Source organism: Harpia harpyja, chromosome 4, assembly GCF_026419915.1.
Source record: "Harpia harpyja isolate bHarHar1 chromosome 4, bHarHar1 primary haplotype, whole genome shotgun sequence".
NCBI classification, from domain to species: domain Eukaryota; kingdom Metazoa; phylum Chordata; class Aves; order Accipitriformes; family Accipitridae; genus Harpia; species Harpia harpyja.
The window spans coordinates 39,350,869-39,374,789 of NC_068943.1; the positions used below are offsets into that span (position 1 = coordinate 39,350,869).

Sequence of the window (23,921 nt, forward strand, 5' to 3'; positions counted from 1 at the left end):
CAGGTGGTACCAGGATGGATCCCAGCTCCATCCCAGCACCTGGACCACATCTGCATCCAGCGAAAGAAGGGAAAATGCAGAGGAAGGATGGGGAAAATGGGAGAAATTTCAAAACTCAAAGGTTTTTATAAATAAAAATAACACTGAAATAATATCTGCTTGAGGAGCAAAAATAAAACCCAGCGAGCCTTCAAATTTCAACCAAAATCCAAAAAGCTTTGCCTCTACCCCTGGCTGCTAGGCCAATATGTTTGGCAGCAGAAATGGGTATTTTTTAGCAATAAATAGATTATATTGCTATATATATATATACAGCAATATATGTAGCTACATATATATAGCAATATGTATAGCTACATATATATAGCAATATGATCATTGCTATTATAATCTGTGCTATATAATATATAGCAATGTAATCATGCTTAGCAATATATCACTATATATCAAGCATTACATTTCAATATATTGCTTATATCAAGCAATGTATTATATATAGCTATAATATAGAATTATGTAATGTAGTTATTTAATTATTTATAAGTATATGCATGTATTATATTAATATATTACCCTATGTTATATAGCAATGTTATTATATTGTTATGTATCACATATTTCTATGCTGTATAAATATATATATTTATAGCAATAAATACAGTATATCGAGATATATATAGCAAAAAAAAAGGAGGGAAAACGTCAGCTTTTGCAAGCCAGGAGGAATTAGAGAAAAATAATTTTAAAAATCCCCCCAAACCCAAAAAGGTTCAAGCCTGGAGATGGGGAAAACACGCACACATCTTGGCGATGCTGCAAATATAATGGTCACCAACACACACCCAACACCAAAACCACACCCAAACCCCTTTACACCAGGGAAAGTTATCCCGATAAAATAAAAGAAGTTGTTTAAATATCTTTTTTTTTTTTTCCTTTTTTTCCCTTTTTTTTTGCCCACAGAGCTGGAGCTGGGAATCCATTAGCCTTTAATGAAGTGAAACCCTCATCTTGCCGGAGCCACCTCATTTAGCGCAATTGTTTCGCAGCCATTACGGAAAGACAATTACAAGGAAGCGGCGAGAGTAATTGGAAATGCTGGCGGGAGTTGGGCGAAATGATAATAAATAAAAATATTCCCCCTAATAAGCTTGCCAGGAGGGGGGTGGGCTGGAGAAAATCAACATAATTAGAACTGAACCTCGGTGAGGAAAAACAGACAGCGGGGTGGCAAGCGCTCGGCATGGAGAAGAGGAAGAAAAGTGGAGAAAACTTCATTTTTTGTCCCAAAAAACAGCAGGAAAAAATACTTTTCCCACCTGTACGAAGCTAGCAGGAGCAAAAAATGGTTGGAGAGGGGGGATGCTGCCCATGGGGATGCAGGTGATGCTCCTCTGCTACCCACCCCAGGATCGGCTTACTCTTCCATCACCTGCTCTGGGCTGAAATTAAAGCAAAAAAAGCTTAAAAACGAGATGGTTTTGCTCACGGGATGGCATCAAGGAGCATCATCGGGTAACATAAATTTCTCCGCAACAGAAGGCTTTTTTTTTTTGCATGCAAAATGCAATTATTTTAGCAAAACCTGTATTATTTTAATTATCCTTAAGAATAAAAAAGCACTACGGACGGGGATTTGGGGGGTATTTTGCTTGGCGAAGGAAGGAAAAAGGGTTAAATCATGTTCAAAACCCCACGCAGGCGGACATCGGCGGGTTCCCTCCTTGCTCCTAGAATCCCAGCTTTTTTCCCCCAAAATAAGCCCTGTGTCCTGTGCAAGCATCCAGGCTCTGTCCCCGTCCTCATCCTGCCCCGATGTTGCTTTAGCAGCTCCTCCAAAGCGGTTTGCAGCAAAAAAGTCCTTTAAATTAGGGTCTGGCACCCAAAAAAGCTATTCAGGCAGGGGTTTGCAGCAAAAAAGATCCTTCAAGCAGGGGTTCGTACCCAAAAAGGTCCTTAAAACAGGGGCTTGCACCCAAGAAAGTCCTTCGAGCAGGGGCTTGTAGCAAAAAAAGTCCTTTAAACAGGGGTTGCACCAAAAAAAAACTTCAAGCGGGGGTTTGCACCCCCAAAAAAAGTCATTCAGAAAAGGGTTTGCACCAAAAAAGCCCTTCAAAAAGCAGTTTTTTACCAAAAAAATCACTTTAAACATGTCTGCAGCAAATAAAGTCCTTCAAACAGGGGTTTTCACCTAAAACAGGAGTCTGCACCAAAAAAAGTCTTTCAAAAAAGGGTTTGCAGCAAAAAAGCCCTTCAAACAGGGGGTTTTCACCAAAAAAGTCCTTTAAACAGGAGTTTGCAGCAAATAGTCCTTCAAAAAAAGGGGGTTGCACCCCAAAAGCCCCCACAGCATCTTCCCTCTCTGCTCACATTCTCCGTACGTGCAATATTTGCCCCAAAATTGGGCTCTCGCAGCTGACCTCAGCATTTCGGAGGGCTGGGTTAAATCCTTATCCCATCGTAGTGACAGCTTTTTACCAAATGTAGGTGAAATACCACATAGGGAATGATATTTCTTTGTATAATTTCTTCCCTACTTGGAGTCTCTGCAATCCCACTGGGGTGGGTGGGATAAGGCAACAATGCTGGGAGCATCCCAAGCCCCGACCGGGATGCTCCCAAATACAAAATATCCCCCAATTAATAAAATACTCCCCCAAATAATAAAATATCCCAAATAAATAATAAAATACCCCACCAAATAACAAAATACCCCAAATCTCAGCTCCAGCCCTCTGGAGTGAAGGCAACTTTCATTTAAAAACCACGCATGTTTTTTTCCTTGCCGTTTCTGAACTCCGTTAAGATCATTATCACAGAACGAGATCGGAGATAAAACATTTTTATTTTCTTTTCTTTTCCTTACAGTGGGATTTTTTAGCGGTGCATCCCCCCACTCCCAGCTCCCATGGAAGTCAACTCATGTTGAGAGTTAATGTTTCGTTAATATATATTTTTTTTCATTAATATATATATCTTTATTTTAATTTTCCATATTTCTCCTCGGTCGCCAATTATTTTGCTCTCAAAGGGGTTATTGCAATTCTCCCTGTAACTTTTTTAGCCTTACTGCCTTCTGTAAGCCACAGGTGATGCTCACACTGCAATACCGCGTTTTAAAATAGTATTAAATGGTATTAAATGGTATTAAAGATTATTAGGTCTTATTAAATATTATTTATTATTATTAAACACTATTAATTATCCTGCAAAGCTGCATGCACAAATATTTAGGAGCTGCAAAATGCCTCCGCTACCGAGCTGGGACGCTGCACTGGGTACCAGCAGGCAGAGTCCCGCCAGGAAGATGGTGGGCAAAGCTCTTGCAAACTGGGGCAAAATTGGGCTATTTTGGAGCTTTTTAGTTCGCCGATGGTGGAGGAGGGATGAGGGAGGCAGTCATGGTGCTTGCCGGGAGCGTGCGCGGCAACGTGCGTGGGAGCGTGCGGGGGAACGCGCACTGGAGGATGAACGGGAGCCGGAGGCGTGCAAGGAAGCGTGCGTGGAAGCGTGCAGGGGACCGTGGATGGGAAGATGAACGGGAGCTGGAGGTGTGCAAGGAAGCGTGCGTGGGAGAGCGCCAGGGAACGTGCCCAGGAGCTTACACGAAGCATACGTGGAGTGCGTATAGGAGCTGGGAGCGTGCATGGGGACCATGCACGGGAGCGAGCACAGCAGCATGCGAGCAGGGAGCATGCACGGGGCACGCACAGGACGCGCTCCAAGCACGTAGCGCGTAACCGCAGCTAGAAAAAATGCAGGAAAAGAAACTTGTGGGAAATGGGCAAAAAGTTGATTTTCAAGGAAATTCTCTTTTTTTTTCCTTCTGGGGAGGGGCAAAAGCAAAAGCCACTTTCGATACAGAGGAGTAAAAAACTATGTTTGCTCTTTATTCTTATTTAAGCGCACATCCGAGCCACTGCCGAACGCTCTCGCGGCCCCCAGATTTTGGTGCCAAAATCTGAAATTTCGCTGATCAGCACCTCCTTCCCTAGGGGGTCTCTAGGCGCCCACTCCAAATCCCGTCGGATTTGCCAGAATTGGGAAAATTCCCAGCGTTACTGCACCCACCAACCGGCCGGCAATGCCTTGCAGGGGACTTGGCATCACTTTTGCATTTGTGGTGATGCCGCAGCAGGAAGCAGCCCCCCCCCTTATTATTATTCCTATTATTATTATTATTATTATTATTATTAGATTTGGAGGCAATTGGAGTGTGAAAATTTGGAGTGAATTGGCACAGCTGCTGTCAGCACACTGGGCTATCAGCTCCAAGCAAGGTGCATGCAAGCTGATATAATGTGAAAAAGTGCAATAATATATATATACACACACACAGAGCTATACATATTTTATATATATTATATTTAACTGTATATTTGTTAAATATATTATATAATTATATATAGTATCCTTTTATATGTGTTAACTATATTATATAGTTAAAATATTTTTATATATACACACTATGTAATTAAATATTATCTATATTATATGTTATCTATATTATATGTTACCTATATTATCTATTATATATATAATAAATATACAGAGTTAATATAGTTTATTCTATATAATATATATACTATATTGCCTATAATATAGATGTATAGATAACATGGATTATATATTATCCATATATCGATATTATCTATATAGTATATATTATATATGATAAATAGAGTTAATATAGTTTATTCTATATATACACACTATGTAATATAGATAATATAGATGATGTAGATAATATATCCTATCTCTAATTACATAATATATCTAATAAATATACGGAGTTAATATAGTTTATTCTTTTCCACTGGAGCTCCGGCCAAAGGGACAGTGATTTTCTGGAGCGGTCACTCCAGAAAATGATTTTCCGTAATGACTGGTGCTTAATTGGGGCCCCATTAGCATGGCTGCAGCCAGCGCCGGCGCAGGGGAATGCTCATTAACCGGGGGCTACCTGGGTGTCTGAGTCGGAGCCGGGAGCAAGATGTCCGGGGGAATGCCGAGGGGTTCCCAAAATCTGCCCGGGGGGAACAGATGGAGAGGAGGGTGCTCGGGGGGGGCTTCCCTAGCGCAAGGTCGTCGCACAGCGGGACCAGCCCCCTCCCGATTATTTTCCCAATCCCTCCACCCACTCACCTCCAGATTTGCCACTGAGGCTGGAAATGATCTTATTTTATGCAACCTCCATAAATAGATTTTTATATATTTTATACACACACATAATGCAAATATATATTAATGTATATAATATATGGGCTGAACTGGTTATTATGTATTATATAGACACACAAATTTATATTTTATATATACACAATATTATATATATACACAATATTATATATATACACTATACACGTATATACACAATATTATATATACATATATAATACATATATATACAATATTATATATTGTATTATGTATTACGTATCATGTATTACGTACTATACTATGCATTATATTACGTATTATGTGTATTATATGCATTATATATTATAGTGTCTATTCTCTATTATATATATTATATATTTTATTCAAAACCCATGGCTCAGCCTACATTTTATATAAAATATATATATATTTTAAGACAAAACCCACAGTTCGGCCCCTAAAGACACCCAAAAAGCTGCAAGAAGACCCCAAACCTTTGCCGTCCGCAGCAGGACATTCATGGGTGGGTGGCGCATCCCTCTCCCCCCTCCAAATTTGCATTATTTAGACTCATTTTTTGATCAAGCTGGGATTTACTTCCAAGGTCAGGATCTGGCACGCGAGCCATTTATAGGGATCATTTCACATTTGATAGAAATATGTAATAATAATATTTGAGATATTTGAGATACATCTCAATTCCCTATCTCAATTGAGATATATTGAGAAATAATAATATTTGAGATATTTGAGAATATCTCATTTACAGGGATCTATTCTATTCCATTCTATTTTATTTAATCCAAAGCGAATTTGCTCGGAGGTTCCCGTGGGGGCTGGCGGAAATAGGAATTTTTAGGAGAAAAACCAGTGCTGCAATGTAGAGATGTGCAACTTCGGCTCAAATGGGACTTTCCTGAATTTGCAAGCATTTCTTTCCTGAATTTCCTGAATTCATTTGCCTGAACTTACTGAATTTCTGACTTCATTTTCCTGAATTTCCTCAATTTCCAGGATTTTGCTATCCTAGTGGTGCAGCTCTTTGGAGAAAATCCAATTTATTCTTAAATAAATCTGCCTTTTACTCTAACACCCCCAGACCCTGATGACAAATTTGGGGCTATTTTAAAGCCTCAAAACCCCACTCTGATTTTTCCCAATCAATCAACCCCAGACAAGCCAAAACTCTCCTGAATTTGGTACTTTGCAACCAGAAATACATCAATTTTTTGATGCACAAGCATCCCAATGCGCGGCTGCACTGGAGCAAAAAAGGGGATGCAGGGAGCAACTCCCCTATGTTTTCTGGGGATGGAAAAGCCTTTTTAGGGTTGCAAAAATTAATTAATTTGCCAAGGCGATGTTTGCATCCCGCAATCCCCGTGGTTTTTTTTTCGGTAGCCAAGTGGAAAGGTTTATTTAGCCGGCAGCGGCGATGGCTTCACAAACATTTCCCCCTATCCTGCAGGGAGAACCGCACCGACCGAAAGGAGATTTAATTAGCGAAAATCTCGTTAGGCAAACGAAATTATCCGTAAGACAATACTCCTCTGGACAGGGGGTATGATTAAACAAAGCCATTAATTGAGAAAGGCGCTCCAACAGTCATCTTGGTTCGAGGATGGGGGGGTATTTTGGGGGGGAGGGAGGGTGTTAATGGTAAGACCCCTCCATGCTCGCCGAAAAGCCCTTGAGCATCTCATCAGTGCGCCTTGATTGCATCATGCAAATTGCAAGCCGGCACGCGCCGACCCGCCGTTAGTTTTTTAGTTTCATCGCCCCAAAAAATAGGGAAAAAAAAAAAGTATTTTGGAGGCACGCACACAGGAAACCCCAAATTTAGGTGGGGGATCAGAGCGGTACCCGCCGGGACTGCGTGCCCGCATCACACCGCTGAGCACTAAGTGATGCAAATGCTATTTTTTTTAAGTAATTTTAAAGTATTTTGGCATTATTTCTAGCTCTTACTCAAGGATTTTTTACCCTAAGGCTGCAGGCCTGTTCACACTGGTCCCTAATGACGCCTGGGAGCGCGGTGGCATCCACGTGTCGTAACGCTAACGGCATTCGTTTAGACAGCACGGCACTATAGGGAAAGCTAAAATAGCTGATAGCACAAGCTGCTGTAGTTAATAATTTCCCGTGATTTAAAATCGGAGGTTATAACAACTGGCTGGAGAAGAGAAGAGAAACGCCACTGTTCTTTTAACCTTTCGCTTTATTAGTATATTATGGAGCAACCTATAAAAAGCATCAATTCAGGGCAAGAGAAGCCTTCCCTTTTCCAGGAAGCGCTCCAGGATCCCTTAAAAAATGGGGAAAAAAAGCAAAAACCTCATAAAATAGGTTCCCAGTGAACACTCGGGTTTTTTATATATATTTATGTATTTTTTATATATATATATATATATATATCTTGTTCAAGAGGAATCGCTGGGCACCTCACGTCTGCTGCCGCCCGGGCAGCATCCTCCATCCCCAATTTTTAGCCTCCCTAAAACGATGCTTCCACCCTCCCCACATCAGTTCCCAAGCGACACCTGGAGAAAAGATGCAATATCGTCATCGCCACCCAAAAAATTGGGAAATTTGGGGGTTTTTTAGGCTCGGTGTGAAGATGAGCTCGCCAAAAACAACCCAGGGATGCGTTGGGTACCAGGGGGAGCGAGACAGTGGAGCAGGGTGACAGTGGATGCTGAAGGAATGACCCACCTGATGCTGGCGGGAACAGCAGGTAATGAAGAAATCCAAATTAAATCCCAATTCAATCCAGGCTGGCAGAGCCCTGTGACCGCAGGAGAGGGTTTGCAAACACCGTTGTCAACTGCACCCTCTGATTTTGGCCATATTTGAGCCCGGTTTGGCCAAAATCCTGGCAAGCCCTTGCACAGAGCGACACGCGTTAGCTCCTCTATAAACTGCTGCTGGCGGCTTTTCCTGGTCCAGATTTAAAAGGCAAAGAGGAAAAATCCCGGTTTTCCATGGGCAAGGCAGGCGGGATTTTTTTCCCCCTCCTACATTATATTTTGGGGGGAAACCCCATGCAATTCACCCCCCCCACACACACACACCCTTAGGACTGCAGGATTTTACCTCCCGCCGCAGCAGGCATTAGCATCCCTGGTGGGGTGCCCAGCCCGGCATCCCGTCCCCCACAGCATCCTCCAAAATTCCAGCTGGGCGGAATAAAATACCGCACCGAGGTATTGCAGAATAGATCAATTATAGGGAACGGCTGAGCCCCAAAGTGCAGAACAAATTCCCCATTATATATGGGTAACATATATAATATTTCCATATATATGTATATATCAGGGAATATATATCCCCTGATCTCTCTTGTCTCTCTCTCTCCCCACCCCCAATATTCCCCAATATATTATATTCCCAAATACATTCTCCCCAATATATTCTCCAATATTAAATATCTATATACATATATATAGAGAAAATATTATATTCCCAGATACATATATATATATGGGGAATATTATATATTATATAATATTCTTCAATATCTATTGAGGAATATAATATATAATAATGTTAAATAATATACCCCAATATATTATATTCATCAATATATTTCCTCAATATATTCCCCAATATGATATATATAAAAAATACGTATTATACTCCCATATATATATATATATATGGGTAATGTAATGTAATATTGTATAATATTCCACATATATATAGGGGTATCTGTAATATTATATTATTAATTATATTATATTATATTATATATAATATTTAATAAATAATATGAAAATATTATATATTAATTTGTATATAAGATATTTAATATTCCCTAATATGTACGGGGAATATATATTCCCTGCAATGTGGTTGGGGGGGTGTGTGCTTTATTTTTTTTTTTTTTTTAAATCGAGTTTTAAACTTCAATTTTAAATTTCATTTTTGTTTTTAACCCTTGCTGATTCACAGCCTTGGGCAGGCCCATCATTACTCCCTATTCCCCCGCTGCAAAAAAAAAAAAAAAAAAAAAAAAACAGCCAGAGGAATTCAGCAAATTCACTCCTAAACTGGCACATCCCGAGCAGGTTTGGTGGTTTTTTTGCTTTACAGCAGCACCGGGGATGGAGAGGGAGTAAAAATTTAGGTGGTACCCAGGACCAGGAGGTGATGCTCCAGCTCCGCATCCCATCAAGGAGCAAGATGCTCACGGGATGCGCTTGGAGCATCCTCTCCCTTTTTGCTCGTTTTGATTTTGGCACTTCATTGCCTACCCACATCCTCCATCGCACCCAACCCCGCAGCAAAAATTCCCCCGTTTTCATTAAATGGCATGAAAACGCCCCAGTTTGTGCTGCCCTTAACTTGGAAGCGAGTCAGTGACTGCAATTAATGCAATTTTTTGAATTTTTTTTGCAATCTCTGTCAAGTTTTCCACCTCTCGGGCTCAACTCGCTGTTGTCCATTTTCTGCCTCAAATTTGCTACGAGTTTTGAGCAAAACCCACTTAATTTTTTTTGCAGACAGAAGGGGTTTATTCTTTAACAATGCGCACAAGATGCCACTCTTGGGACACACAAAACCGTTGAAAACCTGGTTTCATCAGAAAATCAGATTTTGCAGAAAAGCTCTGTTTTTAATGAAAACCATCGATGGGCACCAGGCGCGGATGGGAATTATGGACCTTGGGCACTGAACGTGCCGAGAAATTCGTTTTTGGATGAGACAGGAGCGACCAGCTCAGCAGCGCGGGATGTTTTACACTTGCGGAGAGGAGCCTTTTGGACGGCTTTGGAGAATTTTAATGCTAAAAGTGAGATTGCAGCTGCTGAGGTCTTGAATTTGGGTGCCTTGCAAGGGACCTTCCTAATTTGGGTGCCCTGCTGGGGTCTTTAATTTGGGTGCCCTGTGAGCATCTTTGCTGATTTGGGTACCATCCCACAGTCTTTGCTAATTTGGGTGCCATGCTAGGGTCTTTCCTAATGTGGGTGCTCTGCAAGGATCTTTGCTGATTTGGGTGCCACACCAGGGATTTTGCTAATTTGGGTGCCCAGCTGGGATCTTTAATTTGGGTGCCCTACAAGGACCATTGCTAATTTGGGTGCCCAGCTGGGGTCTTTAATTTGGGTGCCCTGTGAGCGTCTTTGCTGATTTGGGTACCAACCCATGGTCTTTGCTAATTAGGGTGCTCTATAAGGATCTTTGCTAATTTGGGTGCCCTGTGAGCACCTTTGCTCATCTGGGTACCATCCCATGGTCTTTGCTAATTTAGGTGCCACGCCAAGTTTTTGCTAATTTGGGTGGCCTGCAATGACCTTTGCTGATCTGGGTGCCTTGCTGGGGTCTTTATTTTGGGTGCCCTTCAAGCATCTTTGCTCATTTGGGTGCCACGCAAGGATCTTTGCTGATTTGGGTACCATCCCACGGTCTTTGCCAATTTGGGTGCCCTGCTGAGGTCCTTCATTTGGGTGCCCTGCACGGATCTTTGCTAATTAGGGTGCCCCACGAGCATCTTCGCTAATCCGGGTCACGAGCAGCACCGCAAACCTTCAGCAGCGGGTGACACAAAAAGATGCTAAGGAGGTGACATCCGCTCCTGCCTCGGTCCTAAACCCTCCATGGGCGAGCAGAGCACTGGTCAGGATGCCGGCTAAATCCATCCCTCGCCCACAGGCCTTTTGGGGTGCCAGTGGCTTTGCACCCCAAAATCCTGCAAGGAGCATGCGATGCACATCCTCGCAGGGGTACCCAGGCAGCTCCCGGGATGCCTCGCTGGCATCAGAGCATCCCAAAATCCCAACCGCATCCCCCGTGCCGCGTTAACAGCTCGTATTTTGCTAATTGTACAAACCTAATGGGGGAAGGCGCTGGCTGGGAAAAAAAAAAAAGGGTAATGGCCATCAGGCCAGCAATAAAGCAAAATTAATGGTCCGTGGGAAGAAATCATGTCCACTTAATACCAGCTTTGAAACTCTAATAGAATAATGTAATACCGAGGGGGGTTTGCTCTATACGGGGGTCACTTACGGCGCCATCCATCACACGCAGAGCAGGGCGCGCTCTGCCCAAGCTCCCACCGCCCTCCAGAGCTGCAATATTTTGGGAGGTGAGCGGAAAGAGCAAGAGCATCCTTCCACCACCCAGGAACATGGCAGGCAAGCAGGACGATGGAGGGATAATGCTGGCAGGAGGCGAGGGGGGAAGAGCCACCAGCTTCCCGTGGGAGCTGGGTGTCTTTCTGCTGGTCCGGCCTCTGGAAGTGCTGCTGGAAAACACCTTGCTGGGGCTGTGCCCGAAGCTGGGGGGTGTTCTCTTTCTCTTTTCTTTTTTTTTTTTTTTTAATTTTTTTCAATTTTCTTTTTTTTCTTTGGGGTTTTTTCAATTTTTTCTTTTTATTTTTTTTCCAATTTTCTTTTTTCTATTTATTACCTTTTTAACTTTTTTGTTACCGATTTTTTTCTTTTTTTTTCAATTTTCTTTTTTCTTTTTATCTTCTTTTTTCTTTCTTCCCATTTTCTTTTTTCTTTTTTTTTTCTCCCCTTGAGAAGGAAAACTCCAACAATTCCCCTGCCACACTGCGGGGAAAAAACCCACCCAAACCTCTAACACACCAGCATCTCCAGCAAGCCAGCAGTACCACGGCCACACCACCCAGGGATTCCCAATCCCTATTTTCAGTATCTCCCATCCAACCCTTTCCCCAGCCCTGCTTCATCCCAGTAAAAATGTAATTACTTCAGGATTTTTGCTTACCCTGGGAAAAAAACCAAGTGTACAAATGACCTCATTCCTGGCAAAGAGGGATGGGGAGGAGGCGCATCCCAAACTTTCCCTTCCATTTAAAAAAAAAACCCTGACACGAAAAACTTTTGCCCGGGGAAGTTTGGGCACAAGCAAAGCCCTTAATTCCAGGAAAACCAGGATTAAAAGTGGATGTGGAGTATTTATATGAAGTTGTGTAAATACAGATGTGACAAGCCGGTGGACGTCATCAGCGCTTTTAAAAATCTAAAATATGCGACAGGAAAAATCCCTATTTTCCAGTCAAGCTACATCCCCCTGGAGCTAAAAAACCAGTAAAAACCAGTGGTTTTTATTAATGCCCCGAATCATACTGGTAATGCACAGGTGTTTGCATGGATGCTGTCTCCGACAGCGTCCCAAAACCAGGCTGTTATCCCCATCTCCAGCTACAGGACGGCTCCTCTCCAATGGTGCCAACCCCCCCCACAGAGGCTCCAGAGCTTTTTCCTACGGGAAAAGCCTCATTTTCCCCCCTGAAAATTCCAGGGTGGGAGGGATAATTGTTAAAAAATGCTGCTGCTGTTGAGGAGCCACTCGGGGTCAGAGGAGGATGGGGATGATGGATCATCATGGATGATGGACCAAGGATGCTCAGGGATGCTCCAGCTCGCTGTGCACAGCGGGAAAAATAAGCACCAAGCATGGATACACTCAATTCCCAGATTTTTCCCGCAAGGATTCAGGCTATCCATATGGAAAACTCAACTGGGATCGTGGGCACAAACTGTTTTCATCTCCCGTCAAAAGCAAAATGAGGAGCGAGTGGCCACTCATCTAAATAAACCCAGGATATAACCAAGGGATGCAGCGGACCGGCCGCGCTACATGACCGCCAAGGCTCGTGTTGCAGGATCCAGCCTCGCCGAAAGATTGCAGGGCCGTGCCGTAAAGTGGCTATTTTAAGATGGAGATATCATTTCACCAACAATTTCCCTTGGTTTCATGTGACATCGGCCCAGCATCCCTAAAATAAACACGCAACCGCTCCTCCATCTTAAAGGGAATGGAAATATAAATGTTAAGTATAATAATGCAGAAGGCCAAATAACTGATATTAATGATTTTTCTTATTTTAGGTTATTTATAGGAAGGAGAATAAAAGCATGCCGAGGGTGAAAAGCGCTTTGGATTTCAGCAAATATTTGGAAATCCCGTTAATTAAAGGTACAGCAGACTCAAAGATGCTGCTGAGATCCGGAGCTTGGGATCGCGGAGGGATTTGGGGAGTTTTCGCACAGAAATTAAAAAAAATAAATAAAAGGCATCACTCTCCAGGCAGGATTGGTCCCCACCGGCCACACGCTCGGGGTTTTCCTACCCAAAGCAGCGGTGATGATGTGATGCTCCATGTCCCAAAATAGCAAAAATTTGGGGGAAAATTATTGTTCGATGCTCTTTTTTTCTTATTACTGCCTGCAACAAGCCCAACAGGTATTTTTGCTGTTTGGGGCCAAAAATCTCTGATTTAGGATTATCCCCATCCTTGCAGCCATATTATCATTATGCTTATTATTACTGTACATTCAAATAATTTCATATTATATATATTACATTATAAATTTAAAGAATTTTGCTAGAATAGCCCAATCTCTCAATTGAAACCTATCATTTATCAGCTGGAAAAATCGATCGCATCTCTCATGGAAGATAAACATCACTTTTTGCCGCTAAAACTCGCTCGGCAGCAAGTCTCAAAGTTGTTTTTTACTCTATTTTTGCAGCTTTAGGGAACTCACCTCTGCGTTATTTACTTTCGTCGCTTGCAAATGGGATGAAAAGTTTGAAATTCATGTCATAACCAAAAGAACCAGCACCAGGGCAAAGATTTTTCCAGGAATCTGAGCATCTGCAATGCTTGCGTGCTTGAACGCTCGCGGGAAGCGCACCGGGAGCATGCACGAGCACGTACATGTATCCGAGCGGTGTTTTTCCCCAGAAATCACCATCGTACAGCGTGCTGAGGATGTTTAACTCACATCGGAAAAGTTATTTTTATTTATGAGTATCTGAGCGGGCCGATTACCAGCTCGCAGTTTGCTTGCGGAGGATGCAACAATGATTTTCCTCCCCCAAAGCCACAACGGGGAAGACGCACACCCCGCGCTCGCTCCGCGCTCCTGCTTGGTAATTTCCTATTATAAATCAACCCGTCGATAATTTTCTATTATAAATCAATCAACCCATGATTTTCTACGATAAATCAATCAATCAATAGGTTTTTATTATAAGTCCATTAGAATTAAATCAAATTTAATTAAATTTAGGTTCAATCGCCGCCGGGCTAAACGCCACTGTATCCCCCCCCTCCCCACAAAAAAAAGCAGGTATTTATAGCCGGCGCGTCTCATCCCCGCTGCCCTCAGCCCCAGCGATTAATTAAATTAGCACAAAGAGGGGCTTGTTGAGGGCTCCAGCCTCCCGAAGTCGAGCCGGCGAACAGGAAACAAAGGGTTGAATTCTGTCTGGTTGGCTGAAGGGTGCTGCGTGCCCCGGCCAGGCGCTGGAGCGGGGCCAGGGGTGTCGCGTCCTCATCATTGTCGTGTGTGTCCCCCCCCCCCAGCAGCGTCGGCAGCGATGGCGCGGGATGGGAAAAGAGCCTCCCCGGGTGCCGCGGTGGGACGCGGGGTGGACGGGGCGAGCCGCGCGTCGGGCTGGCGCGGTTGAGCGGAGGGGGCTTTGCTACGGGGTCTTGCTACGGGGGGGGTTTGCTAAGGGGGTCTTGCCAAGCAGGTTTTGCCAAGGGGGCTTTGCAAAGGTGTCTTTGCCAAAGGGTCTTCGCAAAGCAGGTTTTGTCAAGGGGCTTTTTTGCAAATCCCACCTGCCGGGGTTTCCCAGCACCATCGCTCCCCAGATTTACACTCGGCACACCCGAGCCAGAGGCCAGGATGCCAATTCGGGTGCATTTCAGCCGCTTTTGGTGCCAGCCTCCCATCACATCCTGGCGATTAACCGTTAAAGAAGCAGGGGGAAAAAAAAAACAAACTAGAACCCCTGAGCCCTTCCCAACTCATCACAGGAGTGCAAGAGCACTTATGCACCGAGCCCCTCTCTGAGCGCAATTAATTCGGGGTGAAAAAGCTCCTGGTAATTCCCGCAGGGATAACAGCACCGGGAATTTCTCTGGCTTCCCCGCGTCGAGCCAAATCCCAACGTAAATGGTTGCAGGGAAAATAAAACCCCCCGATGTCTATACCTTGAGATAACCTTGGCCACTTTCCAGGTGCTCTGCTATTAAAGATGCTACTAAATTGTTTTATTTGGTGTTTTTAGCATGAATATTCTCACCGGGTCCTTCAGCTACGCTGTTTGGGATGTTAATTTTAGAAAGGCAGGAAGAGGAAAAAAAAAAACCCTATGTTTTTGGAGGTTGTTTAGGTAAGGAGGAATGATTTAGCATGGCATAAAGTGGGATTAAAATGGAAAAGGTTACGTTAAATAGAGGGAAAAGCTCCCCGACAGTGAGAGGTGGCTCCCAGGATAAGGAGAAAACACTGAAATGCTCAAAAAGAGTGCAAGGCAACTCAATAAACAGCAATGGGTGTGACGGCGGGGGTTTTGGTGGGGGTGGGGGTGCAGGTCTGCACGGAGGAAAATAGCGGGAATTGGGAATATGCCCGTGATGCGGACTGGTTTGGGGTGAGTCACACCAGCATCACTAAAATTGGACGACCATCACTATAAGTGGATGAGCATCACTAAAAGAGCACCAGCATCCCTAAAGCTGCAGCAGCATCCCTAGAACTGCAACACCAACCCCAAAATTGCACCAGCATCCCTAAAATAGGTCCAGCATCCCTAAAACTGCACTATCAACCCCAAAATTGCATTAGCATCCCTAAAACTGCACCAGCATCCCTAAAACTGCACCAGCAGCTTTAAGAATTGCATCAGCATCCCTAAAACTCTACCAGCATCACTGAAATTGCACCAGCATCACTGTAAGTGGACAAGCATCACTAAAGTTGCACCAGCATCCCTAAAATCACATGAGCATCAGTAAAAGAGCACCAGCATCACCAAAATTGCACCAGCATCCCTAATATTGCATGAGCATCACTAAAATTGCACCATCAACCCCAAAATCGCATGAGCATCCCTAAAATCGGACCAGCATCCCTAAAACTGCACCAGCAGCCTTAGGAATTCCACCAGCATCCCCAAAATTGCACCATCAACCCCAAATTGCACGAGCATCCCTAAAACCGCACCAGCATCCCTAAAATTCCACCACCATCCCCGGCACGAGGCGCAAAGGTGGGGAGAGCCACGGTGGGGCTGACTTGCCGGCGCTGATAGGGGTTTTAATTATTGGCTCATTACTAGCATTGCCGTTATCAGATGAAGCTTCATCCAGCCAAGCATCCCTCCTGTGCCCCGGGGAGCAAGCAGAACCCCGAATCCAGCGGGACCAGGCTGCAAACGACCCCGCTAACGAAGGGGAGAAGGGAAGGCGGCCACGATCCAAGGATTTCCTCGCCCCTATCCCTGGAAAAGCAATGGATGGGGAGGGAAGTCGCGCATGTCCTGGAATATTGAAAAAGAAAATGTATTTTCCTCAAATTTATCTATTTAAGAGTGCAGAGCAAGCAGGCTCCTCATCCCATTATTCACCATCAGCTCTAAAACCCACCCGCGCTATTTAAATCCAGGGAGGGGGATGCTCCAGCCTGACCCTGGGAAATAAAGCCAGGAATAAAATTTTAGATTAAATTCAATTAAGACTCTGCCTACAAATCTGTCTCTTAATCCTGGTTTACTTTACCCATCTTAGTATGCGCCATTGATACCATTCATTATTTATTATTATTTTTAATTTAATTAATTAGTATTTCCTGTTTATTTATGAATAATTATATTATGTTATTGTTTCTGATATTATTATTAATTTCATTATTATTTTGTTCTTTGCCATCACGCTGACAAAGTACCCCAATTTATAGAGCGATTTCCTTAAAGCCAAATAGTGTCCGCGGGCTAAATATTTGCCAAAAGGACCATTTCCATTGAGCAATCGACTTCAAAATGCATTTAAAATGCTATTTTTAAAGGTTAAAATGCAATCCAGAAACAAAGGGGTGGCCGCAGTGTATCAATGCCTGACAAAATGCCCCACTTAATTTTTTTTTTATGGCAATTAATTAATTGCCAGAGTTAAGAGATGTTGGACCTGGCACCGAGATATAAAGAAACCAATTTCTGCACGTAAATGCATTAAAAGACCTTTCTGGGCACTTTATATAAATGGGATTTTCTTGGGATTGCGATAATAAATAATAATAAAAAAATTATTTTTTTATTTTTTTAACTCCTCCAGCAAAGTTAATGCCCTCAGAATCCAGATTCTGAGGGTTTTTTAATAATTTTATTTCAAGTGGTCGGGGAGAGGATGCAGGATGCGAGAGGCCGGATGGAGAGCATGGGATGCAGGATGCTCCGGAGGGAAGACCCCACCCGCCATCTCTGAGCCAATTATTTATAATTATTTATTACGAGCTGATCAAGGGGCTAATAAAATGTAAGACCCAGAGAGGGTTCGGCTCATCGACCTCACTCGCCAGGGGTCTTCCCTTTGGAAAGAGGCAGCGGAAAGATGCTGGAAAATAGGGGAAAAAAGAGAAAATAGGGGAAAAAATCAGAAAATCAAGCAGGTAAAAGTCTTTTTTTCTGGGATAGGCACCAAAATCACCAAACTGCATCCCAGCATCGCCACCAGCATCACCACTGGCAACAGGCGGCGGCATTCGGATGGAGAAATTAGCGGCTTGGAACAATAAATTCCCTTTTAAATTTATTGCTTGGGAGCATTAAAAATGTCTAAAGTGGTTTACATCCACCATCGCAGTGGGAATTTGCTCGGGGATAAGGGAGCTTGTAATTGCTATTCTAAAACTTGCCTTAGAAGCTTCAAGTAGTATTTAAAAAAACATTTTAAGGGCTTTATAAAGCTATAAAGTGCCTTCCGCTGTACCTAGAAGTGATATATCTGTAAAAGCCTAGTCCTGCCTCCGCCAAATAATCCAAGGAATAACACGCCGCTGATCAGATAATATGAAAAGAAACCACCAAAATTAAATATTCTGGGGGGGGGGGGTTAAATATTTGGAAAAGTTTTGACTCGCTGCATGCCTGGTGGTGTTATTTTGGCATCGCTCGCAGCATGGGAGGGGGATGAGAACCCCTTTCGGGAGGTGTGTCGGCTTTGCTGCCTGAACTGGGCTGCCGGGGAAAAAAAAGGCAAAAAAGGAAAAAAGCAAAAAATAAAAGAAAAAAGCAAAACCAAAAGAATAAAAAAGAAGAAAAAAGGGGGAGGGGGGGGAGAAAAAGAAAAAAGAAAAAAAGCCAAAAAGAAAAAAAAAGGGTGAAAAAAAGAGAAAAAGGCAAAAAAAGAGAAAGAAAGCAAAAAAAAAAAAAGACAAAAAAGCAAAAAAAGGGGGGTGAAGGAAAAAAGGGAAAAAGTTAAAAAAGGAAAAGAAAGGAAAAGAAAGGAACAAAGTAAAAAAGGAACAAAGGAACAAAGTAAAAAAGTAAAAAAGGAACAAAGGAAAAAGGAAAAAAGGTGGGGAAAAAGGTGGGGAAAAAGGTGGGAAAGGGGGGAAAAAGAAGGGAAAAAAAAGCAGCTTTTCCCCTCAAGGAAAAGTTCCGGGAAGGTTCAAGCTCTAAACCACATTCAAAGCCCAATTCTGAGCGCGGGGGCAGCAACTCTCAGGCACCTCTGCCGCCGCCGCTACTGGTCGTCTGGCTGATGGGGGGTGACGGGATTTTCATGGTCCAAATCCAGTTTGCCAACAGATCCTTAAAAAAATATAAAATCGGGGCAAAATAAAATAGGAACCTCTCAAAACAGTCTGAAATTGTTTGTTTTTTTTTAATTGCCTTTATGGGATTTATTGATCGGAGAAAGCGAGCCGTCGCGGCCGGGGAAAGGGAGAACCAAGCAAAAAAAATGTGGTTTTGGTTATAACTTTTTTCATAGTTTTTGCAACACCTTATTAAAGTTGAAAGCTCCGTATAGAACATTATTGGGGCTTTTTTTTTTTTTTTTTAATCCACCCAAGTAGGATTTCATGGCAGCTTGCAAAACTCTCCTCCACCTGCACCAAAATAATCTGGATTTTTGGGGGGAGCATCAGCGGTACTGCATCCCTAACTTGAATTTTTATGGCCTTTTGGTGGGGCTACCTGGATATTTGGGATTTTCCTGCCTGGATTTTCTTTGGTGCATGTGGGATGGGACAGATCATGTAGCATGGGATGCTGAAAGATGGATGAAGCCCGGAATGGAAAATAAAACTCAATATAAAAAAATAAAATAAAAAATAGAATAAAAATTATATAAAGAAAACTAAAATAAAAAATTAGTAAAAAATAAATGTGTAGACATGGCGCTTAGGGACATGGTTCAGTGGTGGACTTGGCAGTTGGACTCCATGATCTTAAAGGTTTTTTCCAACCTAAATGATCCTATGATTCTATGAGTCTATGAAAATAAACACTAAAATAAAATAAGATAAAAATAAAAATAAAAGAAAAATAAAAAAGAAAAGAAAAATAAAATTAAAAAATAAAGTGAAAAATAAAATAAAAATTTTTAAAAAATTAAAAATTCAATAAAACTTTGAGGGTCATGAAAAATTATTTCTAGTTGAAACAGCCCCTAAACTAGAGTTTTAGATAAGCCTCATCCTCTTCCCAAGCCCTCCTTCCCATCTCACCCCTCGCTCCTCCGGCATCGGTCCCTCAGAGCATCTGCATCTCGTTAGCTGCAAAGAGCATCCTGCTAGAGCAGTGCTGACCCAAAAAAAAAAAAAAATGAAGCCCTTATTGGCCTCTTAAAAAAGAGAAAAAAACCCCAAAATAATACGCCAGAAGCTCACAAATATTTAACCAACACTAATTTAAATTGAGGTGTGGACTAACGGGGGGTTATTTTCCCTTTCAAAAGAGGGAAAGCCAAAAAAAAAAAAAGATATCAGGCGAGGGGGGGCAGGAAGAGCCAAGGCCAAATTCTCGTCTTATTTATACAGCTGCAAATCACAGCTGGGCAAAGGCGACCTCATCTCACCGGGACTGCGGCTTCATCCCACCGGGATCGCTGGTTTTCCCATAGGGATTACCTGGAGCATCACCTTGGTCCTGGCAAGGCTGGAGGCGGGGACAAAACTGGGTCTAAATTTAATCCAGGATTAATTCCCAACCCTCCAGATTATTATGTTGAGCGGCATCTTAACGACCCCACTAACGACGCTGGGAAATGATTTTTTTTTTTTTTTGCTAATTTGAGGGCATTTGTTAACACCCTCTTTGGTGGCAGCGAAAATTATTTGGGAATCGAGTTATTCGACGGTGCGTGAGATATTAAAGTTAACCGGGAGTTGTCTGGATCCAGCAAATTATCCCGCTAACACCCCAAAAAAGCAGCTTTCCACACCCCAGAGTAATATAAGGATGGAGAAAAATTGGGGATGGGATGCTGAGATGCATCTGGGGGTACCCAAGACCTAAAAAAAAGAAGATATTGATGCTCAGTCCAGCTTTCCCACCGGGGTCAGGGATGTCAAATCTCCCCTAATTTATCGCCAATCACGGCAGAAGTTTCCTCTCGACTTTAGGAAACGCGGCTTGTTGTCCAAATTTGGTATTTCTGCAAGGAAAAAAAGAAAGACATCGAAGACAGGGTTTTATCCAGAGCCGGGGGAAAGGGAGCTCAGCATCCTAAAACTCCCATTTTAGCATATTACATTAATATTTCCCATTATAGCAGGGGTTTAAAATCCTCATCGTTGTATCCCTGCCTGCTTTTGTGCCACACTTGCGATGGGCACCCCCGCCCATCGACTCTCAGCCACTCCATCCCATCGCTGGCACTAATTTTACTAATTATTTTAAGCCAGAGCAGTTCCCAGGAAAATAAATTAGGCAAAACTAGGGGCGTCCCAGCACCCTGGGTTATTTTTCTCCATGTCCTCAAGAAACATCCCTGGGCATCTATCGCGCATCTCAAGCCTGACGGCGCGGTGGCACCGGGATGCGGATGGTACCCGGAGGCGCGGTCCAGCCACCTGCATCCCGGGGGATGAGGATGGACAGGTGAAGGATGCTCCTCCCGGTGGGACCGCGCAACTATTTAAGTTTCCTGGAGGAAAAAAAAAAAACCCTATTATTGCTTGGAGACTTACGGATGCTGTCAATCGACATGAAAAAAAACACAAAGTAATTTCAAAGTTCACTGGAAAAACAAAAATCACCCAAAATCCAAAGCTGCCTCGTTGCAGGGACTTGTTTTATCCATGAACGGGGAAAAAAGGTTATTCCCTGATGCTCCAGTGGGATAAAACCCTCCCCTCCCAACACAACTGTCTGTGTTTACTTAAAAATAAACAAAAAAAAAAGAGATTTCCTTAAAAAAAAAGATTTTCTTTAAAAAAGGGGAATTTCCTTAAAAAAGGCAATTTCCTTAAAAAAAGGCAATTTCTTTAAAAAAAAGGGGTTATTTCCTTAAAAAGAGGGATATTTCCTTAAAAAAGGGGAGATTAAATAAAGGAGATTTCCTTTTAGAAAAAAGATTTCCTTAAAAAAAGGAGATTTCCTTGAAAAAGGGAGATTTCCTTGAAAAAGGGAGATTTCCTTGAAAAAAAGGCAATTTCCTTAAAAAAAAAGGCGATTTCCTTAAAAAAAGGCGATTTCCTTGAAAAAAAAAGGCAATTCCTTTAAAAAAAAAAGGCAATTTCCTTTACCTCCCCCCCCCAAAAATAATGGAGGGAGAATGGAAAATGTTCCTGCAAGCCCGGCAGGGATGCTGAGCATCACTTTTTTCCCCCACCCCGTGATATCGGGGGGGTGTTTAATGTCATATATAAAAAATATGTTATATCTGTAATGTTATATATATATCATGTTAAAATTCAGGGGGTTACGGGACCCCCCCGGTGCTGGTTTTGGGGGGCCGGGGCTGCCAACTGCCTTAAAAAGCCCAATTTGGGGATGACGGGGAGCACAGCATCTCCTTCCTTTCCTGATGTCACCAGCTCCCCTATTAACCTCGCCGGTAATTAGCCTCGAGCAATTAACTTTTGCCCCTAATGAAGGAATCTCGGTGAGGGGAGTTAAATAAAATAGGAGGGAGGGGAAAAAAAAAAAAGGGGGGGGGGTGGGAACCCGATCCCATGATCCGTCTGCTCTGTATGGCTTAAACCCCCCCCAAAGGTGTTATTTTTTAATACAAATCACTCCAAATCCCATTAATTCACCCAAAACCCTCTCTCTGTCCGTGTGGGGCTGAAAACAGCCCCCAAAACATCAAACCCCAAAGGTTTGGGGGCTTATTTTTTGCAGGGAGCACCCCCTTTTCCACGACGGGAAGATGCCAAATACGCCGAGTCAGCACTTTTGGAGGCGTGACGCCCAAAAGTTTCGCCGAAGCCGGGTCGACCGAGCCACGCGCCAGTTTTTCCTCACTCCGCTCCGAAAACCTTTTAGGATTTAAAGGTAAAATAAGTCTAAAAAAGCAAAATTAAACCCTTTCCCCTCCTATTTTCTGCTTCTCCCTGGCAGACAGCTGCCCCCCGCATCCCGGCCAAAAATAATCCATCCCCCCCCTTTCCCTTATTCTAATCGCCCCGGCTGGGAGTTTGAAAATATCCTGCCGGGTTTAGGGTTTCCCGTTACCCGGCGAGTGGCGATATAGTGGGGAAAAAAGATCCTTGGGAGTGAGAAAAACCGGGAAGAGCCCAAACAAAGAGCCAAGTTGAGCTTCGACGCCCGGCAAGGACTGGGATGAAGCGGGGGGGGGACACGGATCCTTCAGCAAAACTTCCCGAGCCATGCGATGCTGCCGGCAGAGCCGCCTTCCTGCGGGTGTAAATACACTCAAAAATTCAAAATAAATTAAAAATAATTATATTTTTTAAAAGCCCCCCCCCCCATCGCTGCGAAGCTGCTGAAATGGATTTTTTTAGCATTTATCCAACCTTGCGGGCGCGGGAGGGGTGAATCGGGGTTGGGGTGGGGGGGGGCATCCCGTGCAGCCATCCCGGGGGAAACTGGGTGCACCAGGGGAAACAAGGTGCACTGGGAGAACGGGGTGCACTGGGGGAAAGGGGGTGCACTAGGGGAAAGGGGGAGTTATCCCCAGGAGAAGCGGCGGGCTGCGGCACACCGGCGAGGGCCGCGTTTCGGCGCTGGCGTCGAGCCCACGTGGGGCCCTGCAAGGCGGCACGGTGGCCCCCCCACCCCACCAGTGGGTGCCCCGGGGGTGCTGGAGGAAGGGGGGGGGCACCCCGAGGTAAAGGGGTGCCTTGCAAAGCTGGGAGGCTGCGGACAAAGTGGGCCCCCCCGCCCCCCCAGCCCCGTTTGCACGGGGGGCAACTTTCCAGCTGCAAAATGCAACGAGCGGGAGGGGGCTGCAACCACACACACCCCCCCCCGGGGGGGGGCATTGCAATCGGCTGGGGGGGGCGGGTTGCAAACCCCCCTAAAGGGCATTGCAACCGGCTGGGGGGGGCTGCAAACGGCCGGGGGGGTCATTGCAACCGGTCGGAGGGTCTGCAGCAAGTCCGAGGGCATTGCAAGTAGCTTGGGGGGGGCTGCAACCCCCCCCGGGGGGCATTGCAACCGGTCGAGAGTCTGCAGCGGGGTATTGCGACCGGCCGGGGGGGGGAGGCTGCAGGCCCCCCCCCCCCCCGGCTTACGGCAACCCCCCGAAATCACCGCAACCGGCCGGGGTGGGGGGGTCACCGCAGAGAGCCGCAACGGCGGGGGCAAACCGCAGCCGGCTGGAGGTCAGCCGGGGGGGGGGGGGGGCGGGCGGACGGACGGACACCGGACACCGGGGACGGACGGACACACGGACACCACACACACACCACCCCCCCCAACCCGCTGCAACCGAGGCCCGCGCTCCCCCCGGCCCCGCACCGGGAGGGGAGGCGGTGCAGAACGGCAAGTTACTTCCCGCACCGGAGGGGATGGAAGGCGCGGGG

The 23,921-nt window shown here is 44.4% G+C and overlaps 1 protein-coding gene across 3 annotated transcripts in view; it reads right to left on the minus strand.

The window, feature by feature from the left end:
• Positions 1 to 23,921, minus strand: part of PKNOX2 (PBX/knotted 1 homeobox 2) — an 87,736-nt gene that overhangs the window by 63,573 nt on the left and 242 nt on the right. The gene's annotated exons all lie outside the window — the stretch shown is intronic.